We start from the raw sequence: 22484 nt of genomic DNA on the forward strand, positions 1-22484 counted from the left end.
CAGCTTGGAAGGAGCACGGGGCTGCCTGTCCCCAGTGCCTGGCCGGGCTCTGGCACATCCCTGCCCCGGTCACTGGGTACCTGGTCTTCCTCCAGCTCACGCGGTTCCCGTGGAAAACTTCTGGTCTGCAGCATGACGCCAATGGCTCTGGGCCACAAAATGTGTCCAAGCCGCTGGTTCTGGTGGGGACACCTTGTTTCACGTTTAAACAGTAGGCAGGACACGGCAGGAGAAAGAGGCTAGCCCGGCCTGGCCCAGGAAGCACTCTCGCGGACTTGAAGCTGGCTTCTGGCCTGGGCTCCAAGGTCGTGAGTCAGGCTGGTAATTGCTGAGCCCGGGCTGTGGGTCCGGGAGATGTTTATTCTCAGCCCTGGAAGCTTCTCGACTCCACGCCAAGAGCACACATCCCATAATACTCCCAGGACCCCTGCAGAGACTCACGCAAGCTGGGACACATGGTCCCATGGCACCCCCAGAGCCTGGGAGGGGGTCTCATCCTTATGGCACAGAGGAAGAAGCCGGGGCCACCAAAGCTCAACAGACATCTTGCCCAAGAGCTGTCAGCGGGGACAGTAAGCCAGGGGCTCTGATTCTGTGGGTGTCGGGACAGGGAGTCACCCCCTCCCCAGAAGGAGGAGGAGCTGCTCAGTTCACATAAGGGGAGGGGCTTCACGCGACCCCTTCAGAGACCTCTACATGCATCCCTGCTTTTGTGGGGGCTCCAGGAACTCATTCCGGCAGAGCAAAGTCGGCCTGGGTTGAGGAATTGAGGCTACATCTCGGAAGTCACTGCTTCTCTGAAGGAGGGTCATGAATCCTGGGTGCCCGGATTCCACGGGCCTTATCAGGAAAGAGGACTCTTTCCAGGACAGTGGTCCTGGGCTGCACCCAGGGCCAGAGCCAACTGTGAGAGGCCCTGCTCGCCACCCGGGGGTCCCTACCAAGCCCAACCTGCCCCCAGGGAGAGGCCCGGACAGCACAGGGCCATCCACCTTACATGCCTTCCCACCCCGCTTGACCCCTGAGCCCAGGCCAGGGCTCGCTTACTGCAAGCCAGTGAGCCAGCCAGTTCACTGCAGGCCCATCGGGAAGCAGGTTCATATTAAACCAGAGAGCAGGTTTTGATTATTGTCCGGGACTGGGCTTTATTCATCGCTGAATGAGACCGTTTGTGGCTTATGTCGACCACAGGGTGGTCTACCGCGGGAGGGTCCGGCAAAGCCACGGTCATTGCCAGAGTTCTCGCCTGGTCGGGGCAACACTCAGTCCCAGGGGACATGTGAAAAGAGCCGGTGGGCAACAAAATGAGGTTGGCTCCATGACTAACCCCATGTGTCCGGTACATTCTATCTGCCCAGCTCCACTGGCTGGGGGTTCCATGAGGATGGTCCACGTGTGCCTTCCCACCGCCCCCCCCCCCCCCGGCATTGGCCTAGCACCCCACCCAGCGCTTGGTGCATCAGAGGCCTTAAAAAGGATTTATTGAGGAAACAGGGAAACGTGATGTCCCGCGGGTCTGGAGTTGTGGAATATCTTGAAGTTAGCAGATGTCCTCAAGGTCCATCATTGAGGGACCAAGCTGCCCTGGAGCAAGGTGTGAGCCCCTCGAGAGGTGGGTGGTGGGGGCCGGATGCCTCTGGACGCAGGGAGGGTTATGGAAGGGTCAAGTGCACCACCTGGAAGGGACCCTCATGGTGGGAGGAGCCCTCTGTGTCGCTCCCTCCCTGGTTCCAAACTCAAGTCGAACTGTAATTTCTCTCTGTCCTTTCTTCCTCCTCTCTTCATCGGCCACTGTTTCCACATTGCCGAGAGCCTTCTATGTGCCAGGCCTGGCTCGGGGCTGCCCCCCACCCAACCCAGGGGCACATGGTGCCAGGCATCAGGGGTCTCAAGGTTGGAAATCAGGCAGATGTGAGCCAAGGGCAGGAGGTGAGATTTGGGGTCAAATCACAGAGGGCTTTGTGTGAGGAAGTTCGATTTTATTCTTTTTTTAAAAAGCTTATTTATTTTTTGAGAGAGAGAGAGAAAGAGAGACAGAGAGTGCATAAGCGGGGGACGGGCAGACAGAGAGGGAGACACAGAATCCGAAGCAGGCTCAGCACAGAGCCCCACATGGGGTTCGAGCCCAAGAACCAGGTTATGACCTGAGCCGAAGCTCGATACTTAACCAAGTGGGAAGAACTGAAGGGAAGCCATGAAACATGGGTTTTGTAAAAGGCATCGTTTGTTTTTAAGGAAGCCCCATCCGAGCTGGAGACACAGCCAGGCCTGGCGAGGGATGGCAAGCATTCTGTTCACGCGCATGGGTGCCTCCAAGATCCGGCTTTCCGCAAGGAGGCCACTCGCCCATCTGGCTGGCTGGGCCCCTCCTGGGGGAGAGGATGCTGTCATCGTCTCCCCTTGGGGGTGGCCTCTGGAGGGGACCAACCAGCATGACCTCCTGTTGACCCATCTTCTGCCCAAGCCCACGGCCGTCGGGTTGTCTGAATGGCCAAGAGATGAACTCATCACCACCTCCCGCAGGGCCACTGTCTGAGCGTGTCTGCGGCTTAATCAAGGGACAAGCACACTGTGTTCCAGGGCTGGGCCCGCCAACATCCTTGATGAGTAACTGGGACAGTCGAGGGGACCGGGAAGTGGCAACAATGCCACTATTGTTCTGTGGCTCCAGAGCCCCCGAGCACTGGGCCACACGGCGGGCTGGGCTGGGCCTGCCGACACAGCTGCTGGGTAAAACCGAGGCCGCCTGGTCAGCGAGGCAGGAGGCACACAGGGGGCAGGGCAGGCTGCCCGGGGGGGGGGGGGGCGCCCCCTCCGCAGACCCACCGGAGGCTCACAAAGCAAATATCTCTCCTTGTCTGCAAACCACAGAGTTCCTTTCTGCAAAAGGACCAGGCCAATAGGCCCGGTGGAGGCCATCTGGATTCATGTGTGCATTCGTTCGGTCCTTATTCGTTCGAGATTCATCCAGGCCCTTTGAGCATTTTACCAAAAGACGAAACTGGGCAGTGACCGCTTAACTGACATACATATTTTGGGCTAAGAGACTGACTCCATTAGGACATTTAATCCTTAAATGCATAGAAGCCTGCGGCCAGGGGCTGGGTTTGGACTCCTGCCCACCTCTTCTGATGGTGTGGCTTTTGGCTGGTACCTTCACCTCCGTGAGAGGCCTTACAGTGGGGGAATATTAGATACCTTATTCATTTTTTTAAAAAGTGTTTATTTATTGAGAGAGAGAGAGAGAGAGAGAGGGAGAATCCCAAGCAGGCTCCACACTGTCAGCACAGAGCCCGATGCGGGGCTCGAACTCATGAACTGTGAGATCACGACCTGAGCCGAAACCAAGAGTTGGACGCTTAACCGACTGAGCCACCCAGGCCGCCCCCTTATTAGGTTTTTTATTCATAGAAGTAGAGACAAACGTATACCCATAGAGGGTCTGTATAATTTAATTAAAAAATGTGATCCTATCGATGGCTAAAAAAAATAAGGAGAGAATATACTTCCTCGTCCACGAGCTATCTGTGGGACAACTTTTTTAAAAGCCACAAAAAACCCTATAACCTCAATAAATTCCAAAAAAAGAGATAATGCAGACACATTTTGACCCTAATATTGAAAACCAGTCATAACAAATGAAAACAAAAATCCAAAAGAATGTAAGTATTTGTGATTCACCCCCTTTGGGAAACCATGAGGCAGTGTCTCTTGGGTCTAGAGATGAACAAACACCTCCCCTCCGACCCCGTGACTCTCCTTCTCAGCAGCCAGAGAAACTCCAGAAAGCTGAGCTGCTCACCTAGGGCAGGGGCTGATTACTCGCATCTTTTCCACGCCTCCGCCTTCAGGGACATCACCATGGCAGCTTGTGCAAGGAATCGGCCATGTGCAAGGATTTACACCATGGAAATCGGCACACACCAGCCAGGGCTTGTCATCTGGAGAGTATTTCCAGCATACAACGGCTCCAAAGTCACAGAGAGAATGCTCACCGCGGTGATGCGGCATTGCCCCAAACCGGATGGCACCTGGATGTTCAGCAGCAGTAGAACGGTAGAGAAATCATGGTTATCTTTTCAGGTACCAGAACACTCTGCAGCAAGGACAGCGAGCACACAGTGTCACAGACAGCAATGCAGATGAACCTCGCCGGTACAGAAGAATTTGCATTTTAGGGCTCTGTTCATGCAAAATTCAGAAGCAGGCAAAACTAACCTCTGGTGTTAGAAGTCACAATAATAGCTACCCCCGGCCGGAGGGGAGTGGTCAGGAAGGGGTGCCAACGGGCTTCCGGAAGTGATGGCAATACTCCACTTCCACATCTAAGGGCTGCTCGTGTGTGTCCACTTAGGTGGTGAAGACTCATCGAGTTGACATTTATGATTCGATGTTTTTGTGAGTACGATAACCTTTAGGAGGAAGTAAACTAAGAATATAAGATTTGTAAGTAAAATAAAGCCCAACAGGCCGAAATAGAACATTATCTCCTAAGTAATCCTTGGGCCAAAGAGAAAACCAAAAGTGAGCCGGAAAAAACTATTTGTCCTACGTAATTAATCACGAGGCTGCTGATCGCAGGGTGGTTCAGAATCCTAAAACATTAAGCGTCATCCAAGTGTTAACAGAGGAGATTGGGCAGACAGAAATCCGTGTGCTGTGAAAGAAGACGGGAGTGGGGACATTTTCATGGAGGATACGGGGAGCATGGCAGCGAATAATCACCGTCTGTGGGAGGAGAGAAGAATAAAGAGGACGTTGGTCTGGGAGACTCAGGGAAGAAACTTTCCAGGTTTAGAAACAGCTGGAACAGAGCAGAGCAGACAGGACTTTACGAGTGTGACTTCTGACGTTAAGAGAGACTCTGGCCCACCACTCACCTTCTGCGGCCCTGGGGGTTACCGATGGTGGCACATTTCATCGGTTTGCATTTAATAAACAATAACTTGATGGGCAGAAACAGAGAATGCCAGCCGGAAGGGACCGTGCAGGCCTACTGTTAAATATTTGGAAAGTTTGTGAGCTGGCTCAGTTTTTTTTTTTTAATGTGTATTCATTTTTGAGAGAGAGAGAGGCAGAGACAGAGACAGAGTGTGGGGGGGGGAGGGGCAGAGACAGACATGCACGCACACAGAATCTGAAGCAGGCTCCAGGCTCTGTGCTGACAGGGCCCGAACTCATGACCCAGGGCTCGAACCCATGAATCTCGAGATCATGATCTGAGCCGAAGTTGGACGCTTAATCGAGGGAGCCACCCAGGCGCCCCTTGCGAGCTGGCTCTCGAACCACTGATGGCCTGTAATTGGCCACTGCAGCATGTTGGGGCCCTGGGAATCGGTAACCACTACGAACCAGGGGATTTCTCCCCTCTACTCTGGAGAGCTGGCCTGTCAGCCCAGCCCTAGGTTTCATTTGCAGATCAGACCATCATCACAGCACTCAGGACCAACCTTGCTAATTCTCAGCATGGCTGGCGGGGGCCAGGGTTTAAGGTACACCATGCACATGGCCTGCTTCCATCCAGCCAGGGTAGCTCGGCCACCAAGCTCCACAGGAGAGCCGGCTTGGGCCTGGTGGCCCTTTTGCACATCGTGGCCCCCATCCCCCAGCACCTCAACGGGCGGGGACCCCGCTCTCTAGCTCCCCCCGTTACCCGAAGCCCCCTGGCCTTTCTCCCCACACCCAAACCTGTCCACCAGTCAGTTCCTGGGATTCATATGCCGAGGTGGTCCACAAGGCTCCAGACCACGGCCTCCCAAGTGCCAAAGCCCGTGGCCTGAGCCCTTCTCCTTTGCAGTTTGTGAAGTCCTTTGGGGCAAGTGACGCCTCTTTGTGGGGTGGATGGACGCCCCCAATCAGCCACTGGGGGAAGGGGAGCTGTGCAAGTGACAAATCACTGCACAAACAGTAACTTCCTTCTGAGCAGCGTCTCAGAAGAGGTTGAGTGAGGCTGTGACTGGAGGAAGGCACTTCCCGACAGAGAGGAGCCCTCTCCTCCCTCCACTTCCCTCTTCCCCTCCTCTCCGCTCCCCTGTCTCTCCCCTATCCCCTCCCCCCGCTCTCCCTTCCCCTCCCCTGCCATCTTGCTCCTCTCTCTCTCCTTTCCTTCTTCCCTGGCCCTCCAGCAAACTGCAGCTGTCCTGTTCTGTGCAAGGCCGGGCCCCTGCTCGCCCATGCACCCCATTATCTGACACGTACTCATCACGAGGACCTGTAACCAAAAGAGTGACCACATACTGTCGGCTCAGCCTGGAACATTCTTCTCCCACCACCACCCCCAATCCTCCACCCCCTCTGCCTTCAGCTGGGCAATTCTCACTTCCTTCAGGGCCGCCTTGCCAAATGCACTCATTTTTATGCCTCAAAGGTTTAACAAGAACGTTCCACAAATATCTGTTGAGAACCTACTAGGCACCAGACTCACATGAGATATGAGACTCCATTTTCTTAGTTTCCTGAGGCCCCTGCCCAAAGCACCTTACCTTCCTTCCTTCTAGCACCTTCTACCTGCCTCTCTCCAACTTAGATAGAGCTCATTGTGTGGTAGGAGCTCAGTATACATTGAGAGCCTACTATGTTCTACTTCTGCTAATCGCTGAAATTTTACGGACGGCCGTTGCTGACAGTCCCGTGCCTGCTAAAAAGATGTGGATTTGTGTCAACAGAGGGTCTGAAACATTTTTTCTTCCTTCTACCGTTTTTCTTCAGCTCAGTTTTCCCGCAAAGTGATATTTTCCAACTTGATTAACAGCTGCTGTTTTCACCTTTGATCGAGGCTAACAACTACAATCGAGATGCCTGGCAACAGCCACCAACGTTGTAATAAAATTACACTCGTTTACTTGGTGCTCCAGGAGCACCGGGGGTCATTTATCTGAACGGAGCTTTTTAAAGTTTCAAAATAAGAAAGATAACGTTGTGTTCGTGAATGTCTGCGCTCGGCACTCAGCGACGCAGCCCTCGATTGCCAGGACCTCCGAGCTCTGACCCACTTAGCAGATCGATGCAGTAGAATGTGAGCTTCTCCAATGTTCCAGAACTTTCTGGTCAGGAGACCAAGCTGGTGGCAGGCAGCGTGGCCAAAAATGCCTGATAGTTTACACGGACAGCCCTGGGATGGCAAAATGACTTGTAGTTCCACGGTCACCCGACTTATTGTTTCAGGAAGTGGGGCTCTTTTCTCCAAGTAGGAGGATTTGGAGGAGTGATCCCAGGGGCGCTGGGCCAGGAACACCAGTGGTTTCCCAGTGAAGCAAACGCCGGTCGCCGAGTGGAAGGGCTCCAACCTCCACGCCAAGAAAAACCGTCCCCTCTGAGACGCGCAGCCAGAATCCACCTTTGGCAAACAGTCTGTGTGATTCTGGCCAGGGAGCTGCGGGCTTTTGTTTGCCTTCAGAGAACGAAGCCAACGGCAGCGGGTTGGTCGGCTCCGAGCACTGGACCGGAGCGGGTGGGACGGACCATCTTGAGGGAGCCAGCTCGAGTTTTCCACCCAGGTGGGCTTCCTCGGGAGCAAAACGGAAAATTTCCTTCTGGAGACACACACGGCTTGTCCGCCCCGAAGCAGGCCCCACGTCCCAGGCCCCATCGTTGTAAGTGGGGCTACCCAGACTGACCTCCTTATTAATTATTAATAATAAGCCCCTCATTTCTTCCCCTCCATCACCACCCTCCATCGTGGTGAGGGGTCAACGGTGCGTATCAACGGTGTAATACACCCCCTGGGGTGGAGCCTGTGCCCTGCGCTTCTAGCTGTGTGATCTCAGGCATTTTGGTTAACCTTTCTGTTCCTTTGGTTCCTCATTTATGTATATGTGTGTGTGTGTGTGTGTGCACATATATATGTATATATATGTGCATATATATATATAAAGTTTATTTATTTTGAGAGAGAGCGTGTGCATGTGCAAATGGGAGAGGGGCAGAGAGAGAGAGAGGGAGAGAGAGAGAACCCCAAGCAGGCCCTGCGCTGTCAGCACAGAGCCCGATGCGGGGCTCGAACCCACGAACTGTGAGCTCATGACCTGAGCCAAAGTTGGACGCTTGACTGACTGAGCCCCCCAGGCGTCCCTGGTTCCTCATTTACAAAACGGTGCCAGGGAGGGTAAGTACATGTTCCAGGCTGAAGGCAGGATTGAATATGATAATTTGCATAACGCCGTGAGCGTTTGGTGCGGGGAGGCAGGGTGATGGTGGAGTGTTGGCCTCTGTGCCTATTGGAACACATCTCAATTCCCACGTCTCTTCCCTCTGTCACTGCCTTGATTCAGGTTGCCATCCTGCTGGAGGTGGGTGAGGACCAGGGGACAGCTACTGATGTGGCTCCCTGCTTCCTCTCTTGTCTGGTTCTGCAGGTTGCAGCCCGAGGGAACTTTCAAACATTGCATTGATTTCCAAGACTGCCATTCAATCTACCACACACTTGGTGACTCAAAACACCCGATGTTTACCCTCATATCTTTCTGGAGGTCGGAGTCTGAAATCTAGATGCCGGCAGGGCTGGAACTCCTCCTCAAGGCTCTAGACGAGGACCCGGACCCACAAATCCCCAAGGCCCTGGGGACTCACCTGCTCGTTCCTTTGATAAACGATGATGGAGCCTGCGGGGTGGGGGTGAGACCCGACAGGGGCGCTGCCTGGCCACTGATGCTGCAAAAGCTGCTAATAATAGTCGGCAGGAAAATACAGTTAGAAGATTCCCCCGGGGCCAGGCTACATGTGCCCCATTGGCCCAGATAGGATACAAATTATATTCTATTTGTTTTTATTTTGATGGGGTGGGGGCAGAGAGAGAGAGAGGGAGGGAGAGAGAGGATGAGTGGGAGAGGGGCAGAGAGAGAGAGAGGGAGAGAGAGGGAGAGAGAGAATCCCAAGCAGGTTCCATGCTGTCAGGGCAAAGCCGGGCACGGGGCTCAATCTCACAAACAGTGATACCGTGACCTGAGCCAAAATCAAGTCAGATGCTCAGGACGCCTGGGTGGCTCAGTTGGTTAAGCGTCTGACTCTTGCTTTTGGCTCAGGTCATGATCTCATGGTTCGTGAGACTGAGCCTCGCGCCCGGCTTTGCCCTGACAGCATGAAACCTGCTTGGGATTCTCTCTCTCCTTCTCTCTCTGTGCCTCCCTTGCTCATGCTTTCTCTCTATCTCTCAAAAATAAACGAATGAATGAATAAATAAATACATATTTAAAAAAATCAAGGAGTTGGACGCTTAACCGACTGAGCCACCCAGGTGCTCCCAGATCGTATGATGAAAAATCATTGAAGGTTTTGAGCAAGGAGCAAGTGATCTGATCTGTACTCTACAAAAGTCTCCCTCCCTTAGGGTTGCCAAATTTAGCAAAGAAAACGACAAGGCGCCCCGTTACATTTCAGTTTCAAATAAGTAGTGAATAAACAACAAATGAGTATGTCCAAATGGGACCTACCTATGCTAAAAAATATATATATATATTTATGCAAGGGACGGGGGGAGACGGGCATTGCTGTTTGCTGTGCGTGCATCCTGGAAAAGACGCGCGGAGACGCAGAGCCCCGTGAACAACTTTCCCTCCACACCCTCTTTGCAGGCAGAGGAGTGGATCGCCGGCTGACCTGGGGGGGGCCCTCTCTGAACCGTCCCAGGAGTCACGGCTGCGCTGTGCACACCGATCACCTGGGGATCCGGTGAAGGGGCCCGGGAACCTGCATTTGTAACATGCTCCCCGGTGAGGCTCGCGCTGCAGTGACCCGCAAGGCTCTGGGCCAGTGGTTCCCAAAGTAGGGATCCGAGACCCCCCGCGTCAGCGCCACCCTGTGACAAGGGCGGGTCCCGGGCCTCATACGGGGCTGCCCCATCCAGGTGCGCTGGGACAAGCCCTCCAGGTGAGGCTGAGAACCGCAGGCGTGGAGGACTGTCTTAGGGCCCATGCAGCAGTGAGGGAAGAGGGGCCACCTGCTACGCGTGTGGCCGCCAGAAGAGGCGCTGGTGAGGGCGGGAACAGAGGGGGGTGGGGTAGGCGGAAGTCTGAACCCTTCCAAACAAGTGCTCCCAGTCCCAGAGCTTCTCGCGTAGGTGCCCCTGCGACCCAACCCTGTCCTGAAGAAAAGCCAGGGAGAAAGGAGGGGGGACGTGGAGGGAGAAGAGGAAGGGGAATCCACCTCTGGACCCCGTCTTCCAAGGCTCTCCCACCCGTCTGTCCGTCTAGCTGGCGACTTTGGGCATCAGCTTAATGTCTCTACGCGAGACGTGGGAACCACTGAGGCACGGGCCTCCCACAATTCATGCAGGGAAGAGGCCACGGCAGTAAACGCCCCCCCTCCCCTGCCATCACCTGCGAGGGGTTCGGTTTTCCTGTGGGTCCCTGTATTTGGGCATCTTCCCGCTGCCCCCTGTTGCTGGTGTCTGGGATCCCCTGGGGGGGGGGCAGGGGGAGAACTTTCTCCTCTTCCTTGGTTCACCTGTACCAGATGAGTCAGGTCACTTCGACACCCAGCCTCACGACGGGGTCCCGTTCACACAGAAATAAGCGGCGCTCGGCACAGCTCCCCGGTGCTCCCCAGGCACAGCCGAGGCTGAGAATCTCCCCACATTCCATCCCAGCCCACCTTCCTGTCGCCACCTACCCCCCCCCACATCCCCTGTACCCTCAGGCTGCCCTTCATTCCCTCTTTGCTTCCGCCCCTCTGCCCTCCCTGTACTCGCTAAACCTGCGTCTAGGACAAGAACCAGAAATGAGCTGGCAGGGTCCAAGTTCTTCCTGACAGGTGGAGGAGGGAAGGGCGGGAGTTGTGGATGCGCCTGTTAATTTGGGAGCACACACTCGTCTAGCAACATCCCTTAATGCCCACTGCATGCCAGGCACCGTGTGAGGCCCAGGGGAGCAAAGGTATTGAAAACAAAAAGGATGAGAAAGGGCTGTGGTTTGAGGCAAGCAAGTTCCAGGGAATGAAAATAAAGGGCGGATACGGACGGTAAGAACGACGGCCGGTGGGGATTAACCTGTTCAATCCTCACCAAAAACCTGTGGTTTAGGTACTGATGTGACTTCTCATTTGACAGGCGATGAAAGCAAAGAACAGAACAGTTGCTTATTTACTTAAGGTCACACAGCCGTAGGAGGCAGAGCTGGGATCCTAATTAGGGACTTCTGGATTCCAGAAGCCGGGGTCTTATCCACAGTGCCCTCCTGCTGTCCTTGGAGTGAGAGACATGGGGTTTTCACCAGCCTAGGAAAGCACGCTAGGGCCCTAGGGAAGGCTTCCTGGAGGAGGCAAAGCCTGAGCTGAATCTTGAAAGATCAAACGATTCATCACACTTCTTCTGTCTCAGTCACATCTAGCATCTAGGCTGTGCCTGGATAAGGCGGGACAGGAGGGTCAAGGGGAAGGAAGGTGGGCAAAATACCCAGAGGGGGGGTTTCCTAACTGTGGCTTGAACAAGGGAAAGAAACATAAACTAGATTAACAACAACGGGGCGCCTGGGTGGCTCAGTCTGTTAAGCCTCTGACTCTGGATTTCAGCTCAGGTCACGATCTCCTGGTTCGTGGGACTGAGCCCCACATCTGGCTCTGCTCTGACAGTGTGGAACCTGCTTGGGATTCTCTCTCTCTCTCTCTCTGTCCCTCCCCCACTAGTGCTCTCAGTCTCTGTCTCTCCCAAAAGAAATGAATACACTTACTTTTTAAAAACAACCACCACAACCCCCCAGGAAATTTGCTGACAACACACAACTTCAAAGTTGAGCAGTTTGGCAGCTTTCAGGCACGGTTGTATCCAGGGGGTCATTCGACAGCAGCAAGGCTTGATTCTTCTCCCAGCATCTCTTGGCTCTTATTTCTGATTGGTTTCCTTCCAGAGCAGGCTGGGTTCCAAATGACAGCAGAGACGGCTTCCAACAGCTCTGAGCTTTCGTCGCCCTCACAGCTGGCAAGTCAGAAAAGCTCACAGTCTTCCCGCAGAATCCATTGCATTCCCCTGAAGGACTCTGATTGGCCCTGCTTAGGTCATGTGATGGCCCCTCAACCTATCGCAGTGCTGGGCTCAGGGGCATCAAAGCAAAGGGTGTCCCAGGAGGGAGAAGGGCCTGGCGGTGGCTGGAAAGCCGCTCCCTCCCCCTGTCCTGTGATGCAGGCTCCCGCCCTGACCCAGAGCTGGAGACCCAGCTGTGGCTCCTGCCCGGCCAGGCTTGGGTGTGCCTGGGGCGTCTGGGTGGCCAGGAGGAGGAAGGCTGCCAAAGTGGGGGGGGGGGGGTTGGTGTGTGTAGACAAGCCACACGTTTAGACACGATCAAGCACAGCCGGGACCCTGATTAGTCCCCCGGAATCACTGGGACGGTTGGAAAAAGAAACAGGGAAGGCGATGGGACCCTTGAAAGTGAACTGGCGTGAATTGTGAATCTGAGCACCATGAAGTTGAAGATCGTTTCCGACGAAGCTCGCGCACTACTGTCTGTATTTCTACTTAGCATTTGGCGAACCTTTGCTTCCGGCTCGAGCCTGAATGCGGACGGACGCGGGGGGAGGGAGGCCAGGTGCCCGGGAGCTCCGTGAAGGGTGCGGATGCGGGGGCTGCTCCGTCTCCGCTCAGACAGACCCGCCACCCTCCCTCGAAGGTCCACAGAAGGTGGGAGAATGATAATCAGGCCAGGTCCAGGGGAAGCAGCGCTGGAATTGGAATCCAGGGCTCCTGGCTCCCAGAATGACCCGAGGGAACACACGTCTCCTTCTGAGCCTGAGCTTCCTCAATTCGTTAACCAGCAGTTGGTCTCAGACAGTATTGGCCACGATTGGGCACCTATGTCATCGGCATAGATGTAGTGATTTCCCGTGGTACAGAAGCAAGTAAAAAAAAAAAAAAATGTTCAGGGGCATCTGGGTGGCTCATTGGTTAAGCGTCAGTCTTGGGCTCAGGTCACGATCTCGTGTTTGTGGGCTGGAGCCCGCGTTGGGCTCTGTGCTGACAGCTCAGAGCCTGGAGTCTGTGTCTGCTTCTGGGTCTCCGTCTCTCTCTGCCCCTCCCCCGCTGGCTTTCTGTCTCTCTCCGTCTTTCAAAAAAAATAAAGTGTTAAAAAACATTTAAAAAATGTCTGATAAGGATGCGTTGACCTTTACGGTCACCTTCTGTTTTGTTTCTCCGGAGACAGTTGTGACACAGAGTTTCATTTATAAGGCAGTCGGCGTGTGACCAAATCTGGGAAATGCCAGTGGGGTGAACTGAGATTTGGGGGCAGGTGAAGGGTCAGAACCTTGGTGTTACGCCAACTGGCACAACTATTTATTTTATTTGCACCCCAGCCATCAGCAGAAGTGTGCAAAGCGCCCTGGCGACCGGCGGTCACGCCTGGAGTGGGCGCCCAGCTCCCTGGGTGTGCCGGCCGGGCGATTCTCGGACGCGCCTCCCGAAAACCCAGCTGCGATCCCCGACGATGTGCCATTTTGAATGCTGCTTTTCGAGACGTAATATTTGCTGACAGTCATCAGATGCCATCAGGCCGATTCCTCCAACATGGTTCTCGGTCCTGCTTCTGGGTCCTGCTTAGGAATGTCCCGTAATAGGCTTAGCTAGCTGTGCTTTTGAAAGGATAGCTCCCGTATTTCTCATGATTATAAACAACAGCGCTTTGAGCTTCCTGACAGTTCCTGAGGACGCTTTCCTTGGAAGGGTCTTGGCTGCACGCCTCTGTTTAAAGTGGGGAGGGGTCTTGGCTGCCCCCCGCGGCAGCCCCAAGCTGCTGCGTCCCACGGCGGGAGGCCATTCAGCTCCCAGCTCTGTCTAGACAGCGAACGTGCCAGCTACTGCCAGGCCTGAGCGGGCTGCGTGTGTGTGTGTGTGTGTGTGTGTGTGTGTGTTTATATGGGTGTGTGTGTGTCTCTCTCTGTGTGTGTATTTGTTAATTACCCTGGAATGTCTGCTCCGGCCGCCACCGTGGAAATGTAGGTCATCCCAGTGAGGCGCGCGGTCACGAGAAGGGGGGTCAGACCGTATCGAGGTCACGGCCGTCTGGGAGCCGGCCTAACAGGGCCCAGGCACGTGAGAAGCAGACCGGCTGGTTTCTTTCTGCGGCCCTTTCTCTTGGCGCATTTCATCGTACTGTTCACATTTTCAGCCTCAAGCATGTCGCTTTCCTGTCGCAGAGGCGAGGACAAGTGCCCCATTGTACACCTCAAATTGGATCTTTCATGTAGCAATCTTTTACTGCGCCGGCACATTCTATGAAGCAACTTCCCCTGCGTGGTCAATGGCCTTTTATCCTTCAGAAGCCCCAGAGGAGGGTTCTGTTATTTTCACAAAAAAGTAGTATGTAATCTCCGTTTACATTTTACAGATGAAGCAACGAGGCTCAGAAAAGTTACCCAGCTATTCGTAATAATAGAGAACGCTTATTTGCCACTGACCACGTGGCTGCTTCTCATCTGGCCTCAGCTCTTTGTATGTAATATCTCTGTTGAGGCAACAGGCCAGCAACGGCTGTGCCCATTTTGTAGATGAGGAAATGGAGGCACAGAAAGCCAATCACAATGTGAGCGGGATTCAAACCCAGGCGGTCCCGCTCTTCGAGGCTGAGCCCTCAAACCCTGTGCTCTCCATCACTGCGTTAAAGTCCCCGAGTTGGGTTGGGGTCAGTCTTTGGCTTAGATAAACCATTTGGACTTGGAAAAAAAAAAAAACCAAACAACCCTGGAGTGAGAACAGGGCTATTGTGCCTCCAGCAAAGAAGCCTTTGGTTGGAAAGCGTTAAGCCCGAGTCCCGGCCAACAACGGCGGCTCCAGAGGAAGTCGCTAAGAGGTCGGATCTTCTCTCCACGTTCACCAGCCCAAGTCCGAGACGTCTCTTATCCACGCACATCCCCACTCCTCGCCCTCGGTTTAAAAAATAATCTCATCGAACAGACTTTTCCATCTGTGCGACAATACTCTGCTGTGGGGGGTGGGGGGTGCTTTGTTTGTGAACCTGAGAGTAATAATCGCTCAAACATTTATCAACTGTGGTTATGAGCAAAACATTTTAAGAAACTAAAAGAAATGATGCTTCAACCGCCCTCTGCCAGAGGGCTGGGGCAGACTGCTTTTCCCTCCCAACGCTGTATCACAAAAATGTTCAAAACCACAGAAATGTTGAAGGAACTGTGCAGGGAACACCAGACACCCGGCACCCAGATTCTACCTTGAACTACACTGGCTTTGTCACACATCTCTCCGTCCTCTCCGTCCCCGGCAGCCTGCACTTTAAAAAGACATGCACGGGGGCACCTGGCTGGCTCAGTCGGTTGAGCATCCAACCTTGATTTGGGCTCAGGGTCATGATCTCACCGTTCGTGGACTCTGTGCTGACAGTGTGGAGCCTGCTTGTGACTCTCTCTCTCTCCCTTTCTCTCTGCCCCTCCTCCCCATCTGTCTCTCTCAAAATAAATAAATAAACTTAACAAAAAATTATAGAGCAACGCGTACAATCTGGGCTGGCTTTCCTCCCTAGAAGAAGGTATTCTTAGCCCTGTGGGGGTTTGGCCACAACTTTGAAAGGATAGTTTTATACAGAATGTCATGTTTGACAAGGCGGTGACAGACTGGCCCCTGGGTGGTCCGTGTCCCAGCTCTGTGCCAAGTGCTCTGCACACACCATTGCTTTCAATCCTCAACCACCCTGAGCTTCAGGTATTATTATCCTTCTCCTGTTTTGCATGGGGAGAAACTGAGCCCCCATGAGGTTAAAAAAAACACCCCTAGGACCACCCAGCTCGGAAGTGACAGGGTGGGGATGTGCCCCCAGACACAGTGCCGCACCTCCAGGACTTGCCCTCACTTTTTTTTAAGTTTCTTTCTTTATTTTGAGAGAGAGAGCAGGGGAGGGGCAGAGAGAGAGGGAAAGAGAGAATCCCAAGCAGGCTCCGCACTGTCAGCACAGAGCCCGATGCGGGGCTTGATCCCGTGAACCGTGAGATCATGACCCGAGCCAAAAATCAAGAGTCGGACGCTTAACCGACTGAGCCACCCAGGCACCCTGAGGACCGAGGCTTCTGACTCTCTTCCCAGCCTGGCACAGGGGAGATGTTCCATAAATGTTTTTCACCGCGAAAAGAGGAACTCTCTGCCAGGTTCGGTATGAAACACCTGACAAGGGTGGTCTCATGGGATGCCTGTGCTAACCCTAGGGTGTGGCTGAGAAAATGGAGGCTTACCGATGAGATGGGGAGAAGGTTAGAAGAGCCACCCATTGGGCCCTTCACCCTCTTGGTCTGGTTGCTGGCCACTTCTGTCCCCAGACCTCGGGAGCATCAGGCTCCCTTGCTCTAAAGGTCACTCTCGAGCCACTCTCCCTCCTCCCTTCAGGGAGCCCTTCCGGCTGCCCCAGGCAGGTCCAACCTGCTGGTGCTGATTTCGGTCTTCCTGAGTGGTCCTGGGAGGATGTGAAAGAGCCAGCCTTTGGGAGTCCTGCAAACCTAGATCGAAATCGAACCGCTGTCTGTCATCAGCTGTGCAAACTTGGGTAAGTTTCTTCGTGTGTAGAGAGGTAGGGATCACGCCTCCTGAAGAAAGCTGATGTGAGGTTTTGAAATGGACAGGAGGGTATATGAAGAGCATCTCGCACCCAGCAGGTGCTCTGTGAAAGGTCATTCTCTCTCCTAATGTCTGCTGAGCTTGTGGGCTGTGGTGTGTGATTTGCACATGAAGGGGTTTCTGGTACCTGGTCTTCTGTGACCCATGACCAGGAGGAGACTTAGATCCTGGACAATGTGACAGAAAGGGAGACTCCTCTCCCACAGCTCCCAAGGGGTGCCTCACACCCTCTGGGGTCGCTCAAGGAGAAATGTGACTTATCTTGATAACTGGACCACAATTTAACAATAAATTATATATGATTCTAGTCTGTTTCTTTTGCCTTTATGACTGTTTCCACCCTCAAGGAGCTGAGAGAGTCTATGGAGATGTTCTACCTCTTTCTTATGAGACTGAGAGTACCTAGAGGGCTCAGTTTGACTCAGTGCCACTCAATGCACCTCATGCCAATTCAGTCTAACCTAACTTGACCCCATCCACTCCATCCAACCCAACTCAACCCAACCCAACTCAACCTAACTCAAACCAACTCCACTCAACCCAGTTCAGCCCAACACAACTCAGTGGCAATAGTCGTTCAGGGGAAAGCTCACAAGATTTAAAGTCCGACAGGCCTGAGGTGAAATCTCAGCTCTTTCTCTTACAAGCTGTGCGATCTTAGACAAGTCACTTCACTTCTGAGTCGGCCTTCTCATCTGTAAAATGGAGATAAAAATCCTACATTTGCCAGCACATGAGATTAATTTTCTGTTCGTCAGGTGCCTCCTCATGTGACACCATCAAGCCCATCCCAGGCCACTGACCGGAATAAATCTCAGCGGTGTGCCCTCTTCCTCCCCTGGCTGATCTCCTGCCCCAGCAGGCTGGTAGAAACACCTCCAGAAGAACAGGAGGTCACCTCCAACCCAGTCCTCCTGGTTGCTTGGTACTTGGCTAAGAGTCTTGGGGTAGGAGTTGATATTTTGGGGCTTCCTGATAAAACTGAGCGACTTCATGTGCACTAGCTAATCTTAAACTGCAAATATGGTACCTTCAAAGTGTTGTTGTGAGGTCAGACAATGCACGGCACTCATACTAACTGTGCAGAAGTTACCGCAACGGCCACAGCTCCCATCAGGGCGCTACAGTAGAGGCTCTCTTTACCTGCCTCTACGTTACAAGACCCAGGACTAACCAGCGCTCTCCACCGCCTCCATAAATATTGTGTGGATGCCCACCGCACCTCAAGTGTCAGCGACGCCCCAGCGAGCCCTCCGCTTCTGCTCCCCTGACGCTAATGAGTCATCTGGTTACCAAGAGTCGGATGGATTTGTTCCCGAACTTGCTTGTGCCAGGGACACTTGCAATTTTAATTCTGTAATTCAAATGAGTCATTCTACCAGATGAAAAAGCTATGAGTGTGCAAAGAGAGATAATAGTCCTCTCTCCGACAAATCAGTCAAGGGCCGTGCAATGACTTGATCAATACGAGATGCGAAAAACTTTGCTGGAGAGTTAGGTGTGGGAGAGACTACTACGGAGGTTAAAAACGACCTGAACCATGAAGAATTCTACATTCTGAACCTTTGCAAATGTCCTTCAGTTTTTTACCTTAAAGGGTTGAGAACTGGCAATTCTAGAGCAAATAAAAACGGGTGTGGTTTATGGAAGAAGGTTAATATGGAACTCCGATCAGCAAAAATTAAAAGTGCCTTGTTGTACACAAAAAGTTTGGTGAATGGATGTACCAGTGGGCCATTCAGCCATCAGCTTTAACTGCATCAGGAGGTCACAAAATCGTTACCTCCATGTAGGGGCTGTGTGTCCCGGGGCTCAGCTCTGCAGAGGGCATCGGACATGTATATGAGCCGGGCGTGACCAGTCCCGTTAGCAGAAAGAACACAGCCTGTCACACGGGCAGAGGCAGCGCCCCCTTCCTCCGCCACTTGCTTGCTGAGTGATTCCAGGTGACTTTCCAGGGCTGTGACTTCTCCCTCAGCAGAAAGGGGTGCTAAGAACTAGCTCGCAGGGTGTGAAGGTCAGGGGAGGGGTAAGGAGAACGTGTAGTCACTTTCCGACCCATGAGAGGGGCTGTCAGGAGCGCCTTCCCTCCTGCCGGGGGCTTCCCAGTCCCAGAGGCCCTGTGTGGTCTGACTTCTTCGTCCCCCATCCCCGAGTGGACGAGTTTCAGCTCTCAGCTGAAGGGCACCGCGGGGCGCGATGTCTATGAAATTGTAAAGATAAGTATGAGACACGCCATCCCTCAAGCTCAGAAAATGCACTTGACACGTTTGTCCCTCGGGGAGCCTGAAGTTTGGGTAAAGCTGGGACACCGTAGAGAGCAGAGCTGTGTGAGGAGGGGGGAGGCCCCGGGAACAGGGGACGAGGCGCTGCCTCCTGGCCGCGTGCAGGATTACAGACGCATTGCCTCATGGATTAATTAATGATGGCAAGCTCATTAACCACTGTCTGACCTCCGACGGGCAGGCACTCTGGGTGGGCAGCGTGGTCCTGGGTCATTAACGATGATGTGTGTGGACTTATTGGAGGGACAACCGTTTTCCTCAAGACCCAGTTTCAAGTTGAAAATGGAAAAAGCACTTGGTTTCTGGGTCTGCATTGTTCCTGGTGCATAAACACGGAGGAGAGGGCTGTAGGCCCCCTGGGAGTCGTGAGAGAAAAGTCTGGACACAGACGGCCTGGGGAAGGGCGGCCCAGAGGGGAGGCCCACAGCGCATTGAGACTTCAGGAAGGGTCTCGAGAAAGGCCCTCCCTCCAACTCCCGGGACTCTGAAAATGAAACCAGCCACCCCTTCCTGTGCGCTCACTTGTGCCTGGCCCTGTGCTAGATCCTTTCCACGTGCCACTCCATTTCATCCTCAACAATTCTGGGAGGTAGGTTCTGTAATGTCCCCATTTTATGGATGAGCACACCGAGGCCAGGAGAGGTTCAAAGGCACGTCCAACTTTGGCAAGAGGTGGACGTAGGGCCGCGCCATTCTGTCGGGCTTCATGAATGATATTGCGGTGATGAAAGTTTACACCATCTCCTTGAGGACGATTTCGATAAATAGTATTTGTCCAGTCACGGGGAGGGTCCGGAATTTCGTGCGGATTAAGTGGCTAAGCCACCCAACGACCCTATGGAGATGGTAGAATGGTCCCCTGATATCTTTCGATATTTGCTACTCCCCCCAAAATTGAGGGTGGCCTTTGGCCTTCTTTCTAGGTGGGACCTTGCCAAGCAGTGGGGTCTCCCAGGGCAGGGAACTGGCTTACACCTCGGGCAGACCCGGGTCGCGGCCACTCACCAGCCTCTCACTTCCCTCCACCTGCCCGAGCCTCACTCTGTTCATCTGCAAAGTGGGACAGGAGGGCACAGGGACCAACTAACATCGAGATGCTTCCGCCAATCAGCTGAACATAGGAAGAAAGAATACCGTCTTCCCCATCCGGGGCCCACACCGGTTTGCTTTTTGACTAAAGAGGACTTTTTTTTTTTTTCCTTTTAGGTCTTGGTAGTTGGATTTCATGGATCGGGAATTTTAGTTTGAGTGCTCAGATCTCTCCTCTGCCCCCTTACAGCCTCGGCTATCCACCTCATCCCTACCCGGTAAGGTTGCCAGAGAAAATACAAGATGCCCAGATAAACCTGAATTTTCAATAAAAAAAAGAGAGGATTCTTAGCATTTGCACATCCTAGGCAATTTTTGAGACAGAGTGATACTAAAATATTATTCATGGTTTATCTGAAATTCGATTTTAACTGGGGATCCTGTATTTTTTTTTAATGTTTTTTATTTATTTTTGAGAGAGCGAGCGAGACAGAGCATGAGCAGGGGAGGGGCAGAGAGAGAGGGAGACACAGAATCGGAAGCGGGCTCCAGGCTCCAAGCTGTCAGCACAGAGCCCAATGCAGGGCTCGAACCCACGAACCGCGAGATCACGACCTGAGCCGAAGCCGGACGCTTAACCGACCACGTCCCCCCAGGCGCCCCGAGACTTGATTCTCTCAATGACTATGTGGAAATTAAGGAGATACCTGCCCTGAGACACGTCACTGAAGCCTGTGCCCTTGACCTCTCCACCCCCTGCACCCTCCGGAACCAAGACAAGGGGGCTCCCGGGGCTCCCTGTCTGCCCCACTCGGGTCCGTCCACCAGCGCTGCCGGTCTGCTGGGCCATATCCTCCTGTTGCCTGGACCGGATCTAGATCGCGGCAATTTGTACTCGAGTGCCTGTGCCTGCACAGAAAGCCTTGATGTGTCCCATCCAACTCGGTTCCTGGACAGACCCAGCACCCTCCCCTGCTTTTACATGCCTCGATTTGGCTCACAAAAGGAGAATGCAGCCCTAACAACCCCTCCAGGTCTCCGGCAAGACGGTAGAGTGTCCCCGCTCTTGGCTGCAGCCCTACCTGGCTCTCCGTGAAATGTTTGCCAAAGACCAAGCGGCCCCACAGCCGTCACCCGGTACACACGGGGCAGAATCCCCTGTTCTCCGCGCCCCGTCCTGTTTCAGCGGACCTGCGGCGCTCTGAGGCACACGGTCTGGTGCCACCTGCTATTCCTTCAACGATGACGGTGCCGCCTGACCCAAAAGGTTGGCTCTTTGTTTCTTGTTTCATGCAGTTGGCTTTAGGGGAGCGGGCGCCAGCTGCTAGCCAGCTCGGGGGTCACGCTCCAGATCCGGGCTCTGCACAACCAGAACTGCAGACGCCGGTCAGCCCGTGCCGTGTGACCTTGCCCTGGTCCTCGGAAGCCCGGCTCTGGTTCGAAAAGATAAGTCATTATGGAGACAGCTGGCCGATGGTAAGCTGTTATCAGGTAAAGCCAATGACCCCGTCTCGCAGAAGGGGACATCCTCGCTCCGGGAAAGATATTATAGTCAAGGCAGCAAGGTTCATGGCCATTGAGGGTACCCTCGTTTATTTACCCATTTGATATATGTTAGCTGAGCACTTACTCTGAGCCCAGTGTGTCAGCACCAGTGATAGAGTGGGGTAGTTAAGACATGGTCCCTGCCTTTCAGGATTCTATCCGCTTTTTTTTGGGGGGGGGGTGTCGGGAGCATACGCAAACAGTCCAACCCCCCGCGATGAAGGCCATCAGTGAAGACTGCCGAGCCTTTCCAAGGGGACCCCTCCCACCACGCCCCCCTGTCTGCCACTTTCTTTCCCACCCCTGTTGCATCCCCAAATGAGACATAAGCTGACATCTGACAGGGAGTCTCTGAGACATAGTTTGCTCTCCTGCTAAAAAGGGCCATTTTCACTGGCTTCCCCCTTTTGTCTCGAAAACGTCAAACTCCAGCCGCCTTCTTGAGACCAAGAGGCCACCAAGCTGAGGACAAAAAAAGCCAAGGTGCCTGGAACCCTCAGGGGTGGAGCAGCGACAGCCTCGGGCCCTGAGGGTGCCACCCAAACAGGGCCCCATCCAAGCATCCCCCCTCCCTACTCCTCGACATGCGAGGAAAACAAACTCCCGTTTGTTTGTGCCGCTGTTAGTTGGGTTTTGTGTGGCTTGCAGACTGCAGCATTTCTCACTGAGGCAGAATTCAGTGAATTTTGTCTGAAAGGGTCTGGAAAATCTAGACAGAAGAGGTAAAAAAAAAATGCACAAAGTCCCTTGTCCTCAAAAATTCACCATCAGTCGGGTGGTTCCCTAGCCACGGGGCCGGCTTGTGAGTCTGGCAGATGGAGGGGCCACACCGTGTCTGCCGGAGGCACAGGCTCGAGGGCTGAGCTTAAGAGCTCTTGTCCCGAGAACGAGGGACATGAACTCAGACCTCCTGCACCCCGCTCAGACCCCGGAGACCTCTCTGGAACCCCGCCTCTGTCCTTGTCATTCACTCGCGCTGTAAAAACAGTGTCTCTCAAACCCCAGCATCCCCCGGGGGTCTTTTCTGAGAGCAGGTTCACACCCAGCAGGTGCACAGTCTACTTTGCCAGCCCGCTCCCAGGGGGTGC

The 22484-nt window shown here is 53.7% G+C and overlaps 1 long non-coding RNA gene across 1 annotated transcript; it reads right to left on the bottom strand.

Annotated features, from left to right (window-relative positions):
- Positions 1-2020: 2020 nt before the first annotated feature.
- On the bottom strand, positions 2021-6615 carry LOC128311348 (uncharacterized). Its single transcript, XR_008289747.1, has 2 exons — positions 6483-6615; positions 2021-4728 (listed from the first exon to the last, which is right to left on the bottom strand). It is a non-coding gene; the product is annotated as an uncharacterized LOC128311348 (long non-coding RNA).
- Between the last annotated feature and the right edge of the window lie 15869 nt (positions 6616-22484).

This window comes from Acinonyx jubatus, chromosome A3, assembly GCF_027475565.1.
Source record: "Acinonyx jubatus isolate Ajub_Pintada_27869175 chromosome A3, VMU_Ajub_asm_v1.0, whole genome shotgun sequence".
Taxonomy (NCBI): Eukaryota; Metazoa; Chordata; class Mammalia; order Carnivora; family Felidae; genus Acinonyx; species Acinonyx jubatus.